Source organism: Galeopterus variegatus, unplaced genomic scaffold (assembly GCF_000696425.1).
Source record: "Galeopterus variegatus unplaced genomic scaffold, G_variegatus-3.0.2 Scaffold6863, whole genome shotgun sequence".
Lineage (NCBI taxonomy): Eukaryota > Metazoa > Chordata > Mammalia > Dermoptera > Cynocephalidae > Galeopterus > Galeopterus variegatus.
Genome location: NW_007732974.1, coordinates 73,265 through 89,232, shown reverse-complemented (window position 1 = coordinate 89,232; position 15,968 = coordinate 73,265). Strand labels below are relative to the sequence as shown.

At 49.7% G+C, this 15,968-nt stretch overlaps 1 long non-coding RNA gene across 2 annotated transcripts; it reads right to left on the bottom strand.

Moving 5' to 3' along the window:
* Positions 1–336: 336 nt before the first annotated feature.
* LOC103606821 lies at positions 337–5,363 on the bottom strand. 2 transcript variants are annotated; one of them, XR_551920.1, is made up of 2 exons: positions 3,899–5,363; positions 337–3,021 (listed from the first exon to the last, which is right to left on the bottom strand). It is a non-coding gene; the product is annotated as an uncharacterized LOC103606821 (long non-coding RNA). The 2 variants fall into 2 exon arrangements; XR_551919.1 differs by having other exon boundaries at positions 337–1,405.
* Between the last annotated feature and the right edge of the window lie 10,605 nt (positions 5,364–15,968).

Sequence of the window (15,968 nt, the reverse complement as noted above, 5' to 3'; positions counted from 1 at the left end):
AGGCGGGGCAGCCCCAGCATCTTGCATGGGTGCGTGGTGGTCCTCAGGATGCTGAGACACCCACGGGGTGTGGGCTTCTCGGGGCTGTCCTGGGGCAAGTGGTTAATTTCCCAAATGGAAGGAAAGCCTTGCTCTTGAGGGTTTTGGGAGATTAACCCCTTTTTGAGGCTTCTCACTGCTCAGAAGAGATGGGCTTTGAGTAACCTTTGGTGCCTCCGTCACCCAGGGGAAAAGGGTGACAAATCCGTGGGAGGCAAAGCAACGTTGGGGGAAAGTGGGCAAGGGGTATATGGAAACTTTCTGTATTATTTTTGTACGTTTTCTTTAAGTCTAAAATTATTTCAAAATAAAAATTTTATTTAAAAAAATTCATCTTCTGTAGAACCATCTAGAAGTGTTTTAGCTGTCTTTACCTCTAATTAAAACCAGAGACTTTAAAATTAGCACGATCTATGTTGGAAACAATTTTCCATGGATGCTCACGTAGTTTTTAGGAACCCAGAACGCTTAGCCTTTATGATCTTTAGCCCTTGTAATGCTGCCCAAGATTTAGGACTCCAAATCAGTCTTCCATTCAGGTGCTTATAGAAGGATTGGTTACTGGACTGTATCAAGAAGTTTTGCTGAATCCTCCAGCTAGAAAATGGACATGTCTGCTGTAGGAGGCCCTGACAGAATAGAGGACTGGACCTGCACGGAGTCACTTAACAGTTCTAGGACAGCTGTAGGGCCTGCCTGCTAGTAAATATATTTACACACGGGCTCCACTGGAACTGCAACTAGCTCCTGCTTTCACATACCAGCTGGTAATGAGGGTGTGGCGGGAGGCCCTTGACCCGCCCCACGCAGACCCAGAATTGCCCTTTCCAACAGGTCAGTCTTTGGAACTTGTTTATTGAAGTGTGTGAGCTGGGCTTCTTTCATTTGTAAACGATCAAAACCCAACTCAAACTGGCTTGATACACAAAGGGAAAATGTATTCACTTGTGTTTCTGGCAAGTCCCAGGGAGCAATTTCTTCCAGCACGGATAGGCCCAGAGGTTCAAATGATGTCAGTGGGATTTCTGTTTCCCCATCTTTCAACTGTCTTTGTCTTCATCCTCCAAAAGGCTCTCTCCACGTGGCAGCTCTGGGCCTCTATTTTCCTGATTGTTCCAAAGCTAGAGAAAATGATGGTCATCCCTAGAAGTTCCACCAAAGTCCCAGAGAAGACTCTGATTGGCCCAGCCCTGAGCCCCTCCCAGTCAACCACTCTGACTGGTCACAGTAGTTCCATCTGAACCACACTGATGACTGTAGAATGGGGGAAAGATGATTCTCCAAAGAATGAGGGCTGAGGAGCCCAAGCCACTGTTTTATGTCAGGCCATGACTTCAGCTAGAGCTCATTTCAGGCAGAGTCCAACCTGAGAACAAGGGTAAGTAAAGAGTGTATAGTTAGAAGCTCGAGAGGACAGAGCCCCGGATGGGGGTTTGCAGTCAAAGGTTTTGATCCCAGCTGTCCCTGAAGTCACTGAGTGACCTTGGGCCAATCACCTTCCCTTTGGCCTTCCAGAGAGGCTTTCCATAAAATGAGGGCATGAAGCCACGTAGTCTCTACTGACCCCTCGAGCTAAGAAGTAAGTTTGGTGATTCTAAGGCCTCAAGAAGTGGAGAAAGACTGAAGATGTTTAAAAGAAGAAAAGGAAGAAGAAATATATCCAACAACAAACCCACAGAGTCAATCTTGCAAGCATTTTCTTCACCCACACAGCCTGGATAGTTAACTGCTTCCAACTCCCTTTAAAAATCAAAGTGAAAACGAGCAGAGACACAAGTGCTAGGACATCTCAGGCTCTGCCAGAAACTCAGTTCGGTAATAAGGAAAAGCATTTTTAATATGGAGGTTTATATCACGATCTGCTGCTGATCTGAAGTGGCTCTCTCCCTAATTTTAGTTTTTATTTCCTGGCATTGGAGTGAGCCCAAACACACACAGCACCTCCCCTCCCCACCCCAGTCCCTCTGTCGCTGCCACCACGAGCCTTTCATGTGGAGCATGCTTGGAGACACTGGGCCGCTATTCCAAGAACTGGCAGGATGCTCTTCGCATTTTGGGGAAGATGCTGGTGAAGAGAATAAAGTCTTTCTCATAGCGACACACAATTCACGTCCCACTGCAATTAAAAAGTGAAGCCGCCAGCTTTCCTCTTTGCCTTTTCATTAATTCAGTCATTCAAAACTTGTAAGCCCTGACTGTAGCAAGGCAGAAAGGTGACCCGGGAGATGCATAGGTGGGAAAGGTGGTGACCCTGCCTTCTAGGCACTCAGGTGTGTGAGGGGGCCTTGCTGTGGTGACCCCCCAGGGCAGGCCGAGGTGACACTGTGGCAAGGCCCAGGCCATGGCCTCCCTCCCTGGGTCAGCCACCTGCTCCTGTGTGACCTTGGTCAGACCTTTCGGTCTCCAAGAGGCTCCGCTTCCTCATCTATAAATGAGGATAATAGAAACCCTCATAGGGTTGTGGTGATGATTAGATCTAAATGTTTCAATGTATGAACATAAAAGTGCTCAGCAGGACAAGCACTCTCCAAGCATTGGCTCCCTTCCCTACCTTTCCCTGCACCCCTTTCTGGACACTTAGGGTGATCCATTCCCCAGCCCTTCCTCTGGCAGAAGGAAATGGTGGGAAGCTCAGGTCTCATGCACAGAATTCCATTTCTCAGAAGCTGAGCTGAGCACCTCCTTGTTGCCCAGCCTGAGCCGGGTGTAGGGGCACAGAGATGCCCCAGGTGGGGTCTGGTTCTGGGAAGACCAGTGCCCCATGTCTAGGGGAAAAGATCCAACACAAGAGGGCCCCTGCCAAAGAAACAATGACAGCCCCTTCCTCACGGGCTGCTGAACACTGAGTGAGATAAGCCTGCAACTTGGCCTGGGCCAGCATCTCTGAGGGATGACGAAGGTCTCCAATCCAAGGTTCCCCCTGCTTTTGGCAACGCCCATGTGAGCTCTCCTGGGCCTTCTTGCACAAGCTCTCTCCACAGCCTGCCAACAAGGACAGAATTAAAAATGCCATCACCCCTCTCCCCAGCAGGTTACTATCCTCCAGGCAAGGACCAGCCCCAGTGGCCGGCCCCTGAGGTCCCATTGGTGTGAGCTAACAGCCTGGGCTTTCCACTGAGCCAAGGAGCCCTGGTCTCTAGATTGCTCTTGACCAATGGGCCTGGCAGCCTTGTTTTGCCGGGAATGAATGACGTGGTGTAGCACAGAGGGTGTTGGAAGCAGCGTGGAGTTGGGGGAGTGAGCCGCCACCCCCATGCAGGAGCCAGCTAGCCAGCAGATGTTTACGAGGCAACAGTGTGGGCAGGGTCAGCCACTGCAAGGTCACACCAGGAAGTGTGAACCACGGGGCCACCTGTGTTTAGTAACAACTGTCTCCTCACAAAGCAGTGAAGCTTTTACAATGCTCCCTGATGGGTCCAGAGGACAGGGAGCAGATACTGCTGGGGAAGCTTCAGACAGCCCATCGCTGTTGTAGGTCCCAAGAGTGTGCTTGGGCTGGCCTCCACCCCTCCGCATCCTTGCTCTGGCCCTTCTCTGCCCTCCTAAACTCCCAGGCCTCCAGGGGACCTGGGCGAGCAGCCAGCCCTGCCCGGGGGCTGTCAGGGGGTGCAGGAGGAATCACGGTGGTTGGCACATGCCTGCATGGCCCTGAGAGTCACAGTGAAGATGGCAGAGGACAGTGAGGGGGCCTGCCTGGGGGCCATGTGCTATGTGGATTGTCTCCTTCACTTCCCACGTGGACTCTCAGGGGCAGGTGCCTCTTTCCTCCGGATCTGATGAATGAGGAAACTGAGGCTCAGAGAAGTTACATGTGTTACCCAAGGCCACTTATTATGGAGAAGCTGAAACTTGAACCTACCAGTTGTAGGCACTGAAGCTGGTGGGCCAGAGGGACCACAGCAAGCAGCGTAGATCAGAGTGGCTGGGACACGGGGCAGGCATGTGTTGACAGGGAGGAACCACGCCCGACGCATGGCCGAGGCAGATGGAGTTTCCAGAGGTACAGCAGGGAGCCCCGACCAGGAGGAAACAGGCGAGATAGTGATGGGTGGTGGGAGCACAGGGGCCATGCTGGACAGAGGAGGAGTTGGGTGGACATCTAGGAGGAACGTCGGAACCAGAACATCTATCAAATGACACAGTGATTCTCCAAGTGTGGCCCAAAGGCCCTGCGGGCAGGTCTCAAACCCTGCAGGAGTCTCAGAACTGTTTCCATAATAAAATTAGATGTGATTTGCCTTTTTTGTTGTGTTGACATTTGCAATGATGGTGTAAAAGCCATGGGGGGCAAAACTGCAGGTCCCTGAGTGGCGGTCAGGGCAGGGGTGCCGTGCTGCAGTGGCCGTCACTGTATTCTTTGCCACCATATCCATACAGGAATAAACAAAAGGCTGGTTTCACTTAACTATTTTCTTGATGCAGCAGTACAATTTCTTAAGTTTATTAAATCTTGACCCCTGAGGGCACGTCTTGTTAACATTCTACGTGACCAGCACGCACAGCATGCTCCTCGTCCGCCCAGGACCTGGGCTGAGCTGTGAGCTGAGCAAACTACTTTCTTCATGGAATCCCCTTTCTCCTTGAAAGAACAGCTGATAAGCAAACTACAGTTATTCAGACTTGGGTGTTTGGCAGACATTTGGGAGAAAACAGTTGACAGTATTTGTTGCCAACAAAAAACTTGAAAAGTTTCAGGAGAAATTTGAATTTTGGAAAATTTGTATCCATAATTATGTGCTTCTCGATACTGAAAGACTTTTACAACATGAGGGTGGAGGCGATAATAAATGAGATTCTTTGATATTGTACAATGAAATTTGTCAGCATTTGGAAGATCTGCGTAATTCAGTAAATCAATATTTTCCTAGTGACCAAAGCCTGATGTTACAAAGGTGTGGACGGATAAAAGATCCATTCGAAATTCAAGATACACCAATGGTTTTTAATATGACGAAGTGCAAAAATATCCTTGATGTGGTTTCAGATTCCACACTGAAATTTTTAAAGAAACCAGCATTTGTGAAGGATTGATGTATTAATCAAAACCAATTATTCACAATTTTCTGAAAAGGCAATTGAAACAGTCCTGCCTTTCCCAGTTATTTATCTGGTGAAGCTGTATTTTCTCCATGTACTTCAATCAAAGCAACACATCACAACAGACTGAAGGCAGAGGCAGACAGAATTATTCTTCTTTTACTAAGCCAGACATTAAAGAGATTTGCAAAAGTGTAAAGTAACAGCACTCTTCTCAGTAAATATTTGTTTTAGAAAACACTGGGTTTTTTTTCCTTAAAAATATGTTATGTTAACATGTACGGGCTTATGTTTTATTTTAAATGAATTAATAAACATATATAAAATTTCTCAGTTTTAATTTCTAATATGGTGAATATTTAGTCATGACCACATAGATGAAACCTCTCTGGAGTCCTCAATAAGTTTTAAGAGCGAGACCAAACGTTTGAAAAGCCCTGATTTGCAGCATGCTCCAGCTGGGCAGCTCTCAGACGTTGTCCAAGCACCTGCTTGCCCCTCCCCCACAGCCCCGAGGCAAAGGCCAAGCAGGGTTTAGGTGGTCTCCTCCCACCCTGTTGTCTTGGGGTGTTGTGGTCCTGGTTCCCTCTCGTGCTTTCCAGAGGTGGGCACAACCTCCCAGCCCCAGGCAGCCCATGACTCAGTCCTGTAACCAATTCTCTGAGAGACTTTGGCCAAGCACGCCCGTGCTCTAAGCCTCAGTTTCCCGATTTTCAAATGAGAAGATTGGTCTGACCAGTCCTTGAGGCCTGTAGTAGGCTGAGTAATGGCTCCCAAAGATACGTAGTCCTAATCTCCAAAACTTGTAAATGTGGCCTTATATGACAAAAGGGACTGAAGATGTGATTAAAGATTAAATTAAGGATCTTGAGATGGGAGATTATCCTGGATTATTCAGGTGAGTCCTGTGACCACAGAAGACGAGGGGGCAATGTGACGATGGAAGCAGAGACTGAAGTGATGCTCTTTGAAGATGGAGGAAGGGGCCATAAGCCAAGGAATGCAGGTGACCGCTAGAAGCTAAACAAGGCAAGAAACTGGGATTTCCCCTACAGCTTCCAGAAGAAACCAGGCCTAGAGACACCTGGACTTTGGCCCAGAGAAACTGATTCCAGACTTCTGGTCTCCAGAACTATAAGAGAAAACGTTTGTGTTGTTTGAAGCCACCAAGTTTGTGGGAATTTATCACAGTAGCAACAGGAAACTCATATAGGATCCTTCCAGGGCATGAATCCATGGTGCTCTAAAACCACTCAGGGAAGTTTGTGCTCTTGAGCATGAATCTCTGTGATGCCAGGACCTTAGGAGAAAGTGCTGGGCTTGGGCAACCTTCATGCTTGTCCTGGTGCCACCATCTGCCATCTGTGTCATGCCGGGCCAGCCCTGGATCTCTGTCTTCTCACCTGTGAAATGGAGACATGTGGTCCATCTTGAGAGACAGTGGTTTCTAACAATGGGATGGGGCAGGTGCTCAATGCATTTCACTACCCTTCCCCCTCTTTGGGGGACCAAGGGCATTTGGTGGGGAAACTCTGTTGCACTCCATGGCTCAAGGGCCCAGGATACGATCCAGCCCTGACCCCATTCCTGTGTTGAAACCAGTGTCAACCTCCCTGAGAAGAGATCATCCAGCCTCTGCTTAAACACTACCCATGACAGGGACCTCACTCCTCCTAGCGGTTGAAGTGGATGACTGCTATGTGGCAACAGCTTTCATAGGCACTGACATGCAAATCTTGGGCTAAGCATCTATTTCTAATTTTGCAAACAAAGCTGAAGTTGCTGTGGTTAAGCAACTTGCCAAAAGCACCCTGCTAACAAGAGGTGGTATCCGCCTGACTCCAGAGCCGAGCTCACATGGTTTCAGAATCCAGTGCAGACCTTAGCATAGGGTAGATGCTCAGAAGCAATGTGTAGATTTTAATTCACAAAATCAATCCTTTCTGCCTGAGTCTTCCAGAGGTGGGACAGGTCATTTTCAAAGGCTGTATCGGAGAGAACACAGACAGAGGCTCATGAGCTTGTTTATAAGCAAGAGCAGCACTGTCCACCAGGAGTATGTCCAGTACTGTTTTGGGCTAAATTGTGTCCCCCCCCAATTCATGTGTTGAAGTCCTTGACCTTGACCGCTAGTACCTCAAAATGGGACCTTATTTGGAAATAGAGTCTGTACAGAGGTAATCAGGTTAAAATGAGGTCATCAGTGTGAGCCCTAATCCAGTATAACTGGTGTCCTTATAAAAAGGGGGAAATTTGGACACAGACACAGGGAGAACACCACATGAAGCAGAAGGCAGGGACTGGGGTGGTGCCTGTGCCTGCAAAGGAAGCCAAAGATCACCAGCAAAGCTCAGGGAGAGGCATGGAACAGATCCTCCCTCAGAGCCCTCAGAAGAGCCCAGCCCTGCCGACACCTTGATCTTGGACTTCCAGCCTCCAGAACTTGAGATGATAAGTTTCTGTTGTCTAAGCCATCCAGTTTGTGACACTTTGCTACACAGATGCCCTAGCAAATGAATACAGCCATATACATTAATTTAAAATTTTCTAGTAGGCAATAAAAAAAGGTAAAAAAGAAACAAGTGAAACTAATTTTACTACTATAGCTTAACCTATTATATCCAACATATTATTGCTCCAATATATAATCTACATTAAAACTTCAGAGTCCTGTGTATTCTACCCTTCCAGCTCATCCCGACTGTGCTAGCCACATTTCAAATGTGGAGCTCAAAATCCACGAGTGGCCAGCAGCTGCCACATTGGCCAAGGAAGATCCAGTGGGTTTGGATACCTCTCTGTGTCCCTCTGCCACATTACCTGGGGCCATGTCTGGGGTCTCACGGGGTCGTCTGCTCCCTTTCCCTGTCCAGCCCTTGAGGTGCAGAAAGCCACGTCAGCTGGTCCCTGTTGGGACTGAAAGCCCTCAGTTCCTTCAACTATTGCTGCCTGGTGGACCCACCACCCTGGCCGTGCTCATCTCTGGCAGGTTTCTGTCAATAGCCCTCTGGATGTGGGATATGCAAGTGCACATAGATTTTTTTTTTTTTAAATCTTGCATCTAACAATACCCATATGTTTTCTTCTTATGGCAAAGACGCTACTGCTATTTATGTGACCATGAGCATAACCTTCCTTTTCTTGTCACCTTCCCCCTAAAGGGTTTGGTAGTGCTGGATTAGCCTGAGAAAACCAGCCAGAAAACAGTCCCCACCTTCCCCAGGAAATTTAGAAGAGGGAAAAAGAAATCTTCCTACCCTTGCACTAGGCTGGTCAACCTTTCTGGCTTGCCTGGGACTGTAGGGTTTAGCACTGAAAGTCTCACATCCTAGGAAATCTTTCAGTCCCAGGCAAATCAGGATAGTTAATCACCCCACCTTGTATCCAGTTAGGGGCTGTCTGCCCTAGAAATAGGTACAGCACACTTGTTCCTGGGTATTAACACCGTAAGAGGGTCGTCAGAGGGTCCTTGTGCTAACTCAGAGAATAGGACAGGGCTAAGCTGAGGCCTGTCCCTCTTGTTCGGCAAACTGGAGAAACACAGCCTGCAGGACTTGCTGGGGGTCGCCAGGGCCACGGGTATATTTCTTTGAGCACACTGCCCGCCTTCCTTCCAATAAGCCACAGCTGTCTGCTACAGTCGGTAGGGGGTGGTCATGTGAAGACAGGCCAAAGAGCTGAGTATCCTTAGGGTGAAAAGAAGTAGCTGATAGTGTGATCAAAGGGACTAGGATTGGGAAAGGGGGACCCAGACTTAGCCGCAAACCCTGAAGCACCAAAGCCGAGGGAGCCTAGCCCAGAGGGATGTGCCTGTGAGTGTGTGCAGAGGGGTCCATTATCCCCACAAGATGGTCCAGTTGGGATGTGTAGGGTCACTCAGGAGGGCTCATCAAATCTGTATGGATGATGGTGGGACCCACTGGGGTCTGTCCTCCACCCCATGCTATGTCCTAGGCTCAGTCAAGACTTTTGTGGTGTCCCCTGGGGCTGCAGCAGACAGAGTCCTGACAACCGTATGGTAGAGTCTCAAACTCCACCCAGGAGCCCCGCACCTGGCGTGCTGAGCCGAGGCTGTGTTGTGAGAAGGAGCTGGCTGGTGGCTCCCTGGGCCTGTTCTGAAGGACCTGACTTCTCCCTGTACATAAACGTAGAGCAGGCAGGGGGTAGGTGACAGGGGGAGGGGGCAGCCAAGTGTCCTAGACTCTGCTCTGGGACAGTCCTCCCAGAGCCCCTGGAGGGCTGCAGCTCTGGGCTCACCCTGAGGATCCCCAGTTATGTCTGCATGATGTCCATTGCTTCATTTTTAACTGAAAAATAAACAAGAAAGCAAAAACTCTAATTTGCGTTCTATTCCTTTTTCTCCCAGAGCCTAGTAACTATCACACTGAGGATTCAGTGTCTTTTGGATCATTTAACTGCATTTCACAGTTTCATCTCCTGATAGTCTCAACTCTTTTATTAAGTTGCAATTGTTCACGGCCTGCCTTAGGGATGACAGCCACCCTTTATGATGTGTCTGCCACGTGCTGGGTGCTTCGTATTCAGGGCACCCTGACTTCTCACAGCAGCTTTGCCAAGTAGGTATTTATCACCCAGATTTAACAGATGGGAAGGAGATCAGAGTTTTAAACTCCAAAGACTTGGTGGCACTTGCTTTAATGTTTTTATTTTACCTGGCTTTTCCCTCTTTTCCTTCTTTCTTTTAGTTTCCTCCCTACTGACTTGAGGATGTTTTCCTGCTGAGCTTCATCCTCTTGGCTGAGAAGGCCTTCAGAGCAGGATTGAGCCAATGGGTCGGCTGTGAGGACAAGCTCACCCCAACAAGGGGGAGGAAGGGAGTGGGAGAGGCTATGGCAGGCCTTCCCCTTGGGGTCTCTCCCATGTGGACCTTCAGCTCCTGATGACTCAGTCTGAGGCAGGACCAGGCTGTGGCAGCCTTTGGGCCTTTGCACGGCTGCTGCTTCAGCCTGGAGGTCTCTCTCCAGCAGCTCTGCCTGGCAAGTAGCCACTCACCTGTCTAGATCTGGCACAAGCAGCTACTCTACAAAACTTCCCCTGCTCCTCCTTGACCTGCTCCCCATTTTCCTCCTCCTCCCCAACTGCCAGCAAGAGCACCAAGGGCATGTTGGAGCAACTGTTTGTCCCATGTCTGTTTTCCCTCTGGTTTGGGATCTCCCAGGGGATCAGGTTATCACCTCTTTGAGTTCCTATCATTGCATCTGAGACCTGGTATTCAGCAGGATCTTAACTTTGCATGAGCGAATGACTTGGCTAAACGATACCACCCAACCCAAATCAAGTCAAGGTACATTTTGCGTTGATGAGAGGTGTATCAGCTTGCTGGAGGGGAGAAAGCTGTGGACTGGGAGACTTGGGCCCGTCCCAACCGCTACTATTATCCAATTATAGGACTTTGAGCAAGACACCTGGGATGGCCAGGTGGGTACCGAGTAGCTCATCTCAGTTTTCTCCTAGGCCTGAAATCTGTGTACCTGGACTTCTGCGTGTGCATGTGCAGGAATAGCCAGGGAAAAAACCCAGTAAATGGCTAATTTAACAACCTCCACGGCAGCTGCTGAAGGACTGACCATCTCACTCCAATGCCTGCCTTTCCCTCTCTTCTCTTGAGTTGAGTCCTGCTCTGCTTTTCTTTTGGAAGGTAACGGAGCCTAAGACCGAAATCCTCAGATCACTGTTGTCTCAGATAAGGGACATCTCCTTTTCTATGTAATATTTACAGTAGAAAGGCATTGCTAAAGGGAAACTCATTTTAACCAAAGCCAGATTGTGGAGGCTTAACAGGGATGGTATATTAGTTTCCAATTTGGACTGGCTAATAGTACTTTGTAAGTTGTGAATATGGGAAGAATTCTTATAAATCTGCAGACAGTCAGGTGGGTTACAGACCAGAAGATAAGAATAATTGAGAAAGTTGCCTCGAGTCTTTAGATGGAGTAATGCGAGAGCCTGGGCTCTGTGCCATGAGCTACCTGCAGACGGAAAGTTCAGCAGGAACCAAAGTTTACAACGCCACAGAGAGAGAACAGCAACTCCCAGAGAGGCCCTGCAGTCTTAGGAAAAGAGAAAAGAAGCCAGGCCACCCCCACAGTTCATGCTAACAGAAAATGGGCGTGGGTTGGGCCTCTAACTTCTGTGCCCCTCTTTAGTGCAGATGCTAGAAACTGGCAGCCTGCAGACCTGACATGACACTACATAGCTAGGTTTTGTTTGATCTGCACAGTGTTTTGACAAAATTGGGAAAATTCTACCAAAGGAAAAAGAAAAATGATTTGGGGGGCTGTGCTCTGGGCCCTCGGGGTGCCCTCACTCTCTCTTGCCTTACGTTCCTTTAGTGAATTCCCAGCTCTTCGGCATGTTGAGTTCTTCTGACATCAAAGTATTTCCACTATCTGGCCGGGAGTTATCTCATCAGAAGTGGCAGTGTTGGGATTTGAAGTCAGGTCTTTGACCCTAAGGCCCTCTGCTTCCCACCCCTGTCTTTGGCAAAGGGCCGGACCATAGCAGAAGGAGCACCAAGCTAGGACTGAAGATAATAATCCTGGAATCCTGGGTTAACACTCGCTCAAGGCACAATATCCCCTATCAACAAAATGGGAAGGAGCAGGTGGAGGACAAATCCTCAGGCCCCTTCCTGTGAATTTCATCATTAACAATGTACCTGGGGCCGGCGTACAGAGGGCAGCCGAGTCTCAGAGAACAGACAGGTAAGCTTCAATCCAGAGATGAGGCTTTCACCAAGGACTTCCCAGGTTCCGGCTAATCCTAGAATTTGGGTTTGAGTAGGTCTGTTGTGTTGTTATTGGATTTGGGGTCTAAAAGGTCAAATGGCTGCTCTAAGCCAGAGAAGGGGCTGGGTCCCCCTCTCCTGACAAGCCTTATAAGGAGCTGCAGCTTCCTCTTCTGGAAAATGAGAGTATACAAATGTTTTCCTCCTAGGTTGGTTATGTGGATTAACTAACCATGCTCAAACCTCATAATGGCATGTGCTGGTCAGGAAAACAGACCCCATGCCAGGTAACTTAACAGAGGGAATTTAATATAGGGAATTAGTTGTAAAGGTGTTGGAAGAGCTGAAAACCCAAACAGAGGACCACTGCAGTGTAGCAGCAACAGGAAGCTGCCACAACTCCTAGCATAGGTGGGGCAAAGAGATGAGGTGGTGTCACCAGAGCCCAGGAGCCAGGGCTGCCCAGTGGGGCTGGGATCACAGCCGGGACACAGCATCTGCAGCAAATGCTGCCCAAAGTGAGAGAGAGCGAGATACTTGGGGTCCTCCCTTCGTCCTTCCTACTAACCTCCCACCAGTGCCTCCCACCTTGCTAGAGGCCAACAATTATCAAGGTTGCCTAGCAGCATATCACTTGCAGGGGGCAGTCCCCTGAGAAGCACAGCAGAGCAGGGGAGGGCAAAGGGTGGATCTAAGAGCAAACCTCCCCAGGGCCAGCACAGAGTAGACACACGACTGTTGGGCTCCTTGCTGTTTGCCCAGAGCCCTTTAGAGAGCCTGCACAGAGTAGGTGCCCTGTAAAGATTCATGGCTTGAAATGAGCACACATTGAAATGACAGATGGTGTGACAGTCTTCAAAGCTGGTCTCCACTAATTCCTTCTCTTCTTATACCCATATGCCATTCATCACCCCCAGAGGTGGAATCTAATTTCCAGCCCTTGAATCTGAACTGATCTTAATGACTTGGTCAATAGATTAAGATGTTGATGTTCTGGAACTTCTGAGGATGGACATCAGAAGATGCAGCTTCTGCCCAGGTCTCCTGAAATGCTCCCTCTTAGGATCTTCTTGTTGGAATCCAGCTACCATGTTATCAAAAGCACAAGACACATGGAGATGTCACATGTCGGCACCCAGTCAATAGCCCAGCCGGCCCCACCTGCCAGCCACAGGAGTAAGTCACTGTGGGTGTCCGGCTCAGTCAAGCCAACATCTGGCTGTGTGAGAACCCGAATGAAGGCCACGTACAGATTTGTAAGGAACAATAGCACACTGTTGTTTGAAGCCATTAAGTTCTGGGGTAGTTTGTTACACACGGTGATAGTTAATTGGAGCATGTGAGAGCATGTTTCATAAGCTGTGAAGCGTTCACAGCAATGGTTATGGTTGGCCATTCATTCAGCAGATGTTTACTGAGCACTGACTCTATGCCAGGTGCAGGGCTAGGAGCTGGGGGTGCTGTGGAGAACAGGGCAGATGATTTCTTCTCTCTTGGACCTTACCTTCCAGTATACGCAGCCAGGAGAGTGAGGAAACAAACACATGAACAAGACAATGTGGCATTGCGATGAGTGCTGGGAAGACGCTGTGTTTCTGTGGTAGTTATAGTCGTTGCTATTTTCCGACTGCTTGTGCCGGGCTGGTGACAGTCAGGTCTGGAGGGGCTTCTGAGCCCCCAGTTGGCCCATCACCTCCTGACATCAGCTACCTTGATTGATATAAACCTACCAGTGTGGGGACTGCACCTGTATCGAGCCCCCTCAAATTAACAAACACCTCCAGGGCAGGGAAGACAGGGATGGATGAGATGCATCCATACTCTCAAGGGATCAGTGCAGGGGGAGACAGATGGCAGTTGGTAGTGACAATGTTTGAGCTGACGAGCTTGCTAAACTTTGTAGGTTCTGACATGCTGTGTGACTCTGGGGCACTTGCTTGGTATCTCTGAGCTTCAGTCTCCCTCTCTGCAAAGCAGGAGCAGTAAAGCCTCTTCTGCCGACCTCATAAGGCCACTCTGTTCGTTAAAGAGAAAATGGAAGAGGCTCTTCTTGTAGATGATAAAGTGTAATACAAATGTAAGAGATCGTGAGGCTCGGCAGTCGTCAGAGTGAACCTCTACTGTGCTCTTCTGCGTTTATGAAATCGTTAGGGTCTGGAAGGGCTGCTTAACTCCAGGAAGCACCATGTACTGTGTGCTCCATGTGAACAGCACCCCCTGGAGCTGTGTGTCACGGTGACCCTGCTGGCCTCGCTCATCTCAGAGCCCGGCTCCATAAGCATGGACACTGAATGTCCGTGGAGGTAGCCGTGCCTCTGCTCTCTCCCTGGTGGCTTCCCAAGTCTTTCAGGAGCTTGACCTTGGAGAGCCTGTGTAGGCATCTGGGGGACCTGTGCTCAGCTCCAGCCTCTTGGCTGACATGGAAACATTTAGGACACTCTTCAGCAGAAGGGTGGAGGAGCAGTAGGTGCCAAGGGCCTGAGCAGCCTTCCTTGTAGGAGAGACAATGGAAAACACAGGTGTCTTAGTCAGCTTGGGCTGCTGTTACAGGATACCTGAGACTGGGTAATACATAATAACCAGACATTTACTGGCTCGTAGTTCTGGGAAGGCTGGAAAGTTCAATGTCAAGGTGCCGGCATCTTGCAAGGGCCTTTTTGCTGTGTCATCAAGTGGTGGAAGGAGAGAGGGAGAGAGAAAGAGAGAGGGGCCAGGGTGGAATGTAGTGGATTGAATTATGTCCCCCCAAAACTCCCTGAAACTGGAGTTGTGTCCCCCATATTTTACATGTTAGGAAATTAGCCCCTACTGTGACTGTTAAGAGGGTGGGAAACCTTATTATGGTCATTGAAAGGTGGAGCCTTGAAGAAGTGATTGGATTGTAGGACCTCGCAGTAGTGAATGGATTAAAAACGGTGGTCACGTGTGTGGTTCTGAGGGTTTTGAAAGAGGAGAGTCTGTCTCTCTCTCTCTGCTCTCTCTGCTTCCACCATCTTGCAATGTGAGACCCCTGGGTCACTGTTGCCACCACCAGATGGACTTTGGACTTCCCAGCCTCAGAAACTGTAAGCAATAAATTTTATTTTTCTTTATAAATCACCCAGTTGCAGGTATTCTGTGACTCCAACACAAAATGGGTTAATACAGGGCAGGTGAAGAGAGAGAGAGGCGAAAGGGGGCTGAACTCATCCTTTGATAATGGTGCCGATCCCACCCGTGAGGGGAAAGCTCTCTCGGCGTAATCCTCTCTTACTACGGTTGCCACAGAGACCTGAGTGATCTGGGACAGTGGAGGAGAGAGGCGGGGCTGGACTTTTGTGACATTTCTCCAGGCTGCTCTTACCACGTCACTTTCATATGAAAGGTCAGAACCTTCCATGTGGAAGTGACATGGTAAGAGCAGGCAGCCCGGGGCTGGAACTTTCTCTTCTTATCCCTCTCTATGACTCGTGGAAGGGTGAGATACTGAAAGGAAGACAGACCAAAAGCCAACTGTCCCCACAAGCCCAACTCCCACACCAACTGCCCGCCAGGACCCACCCCCACCAACTACCCCCATGGCCCAGCCCCACCAACTGCCCCAAAGGGCCCAAGCCCCACCAACTACCCACATGGGCCCAGCCCCCACCCAGGGGCATGTATGGCACCAGGACACCCCCCAGCTACACACCTGAGCCCAACCATCCCAACTGCACCCGCGAGCCCAGACCCCAGCAAAGTGCACCCACGGTCAGCCATCCCCAACTGCACCCACAGCCACAGAACCCTCTGGCCCAGCCCTCCCTCAAATGCACCCATGGATCCACCAGCTGCCATGCCACAGCCGTGGGCCCCACCCCTCCTAAGGTACCTCCATGGGCCCAGCAACCCAGAAAGGACCCCCACAGCCCAAGGCCTAACCAACTACACCCATGGCATTTACCCCACACAACTGCATCCACGGGCCCAACCCCCACCCAACAGCATCTGTGAGGACTCCCGCCCCCACTGAAAGCACCCCCATGGGCCCAGACACCCCCAAAGCACACCCACGTGCCAAACACCCACCCACTGCACCCACAGGCCCAGCCCCCATTGAACTGCACCCATGGGACCAGTCCCCAACAAAGCACCCCCACAGGCCAAGCCTCCCTCAAAGTAAACC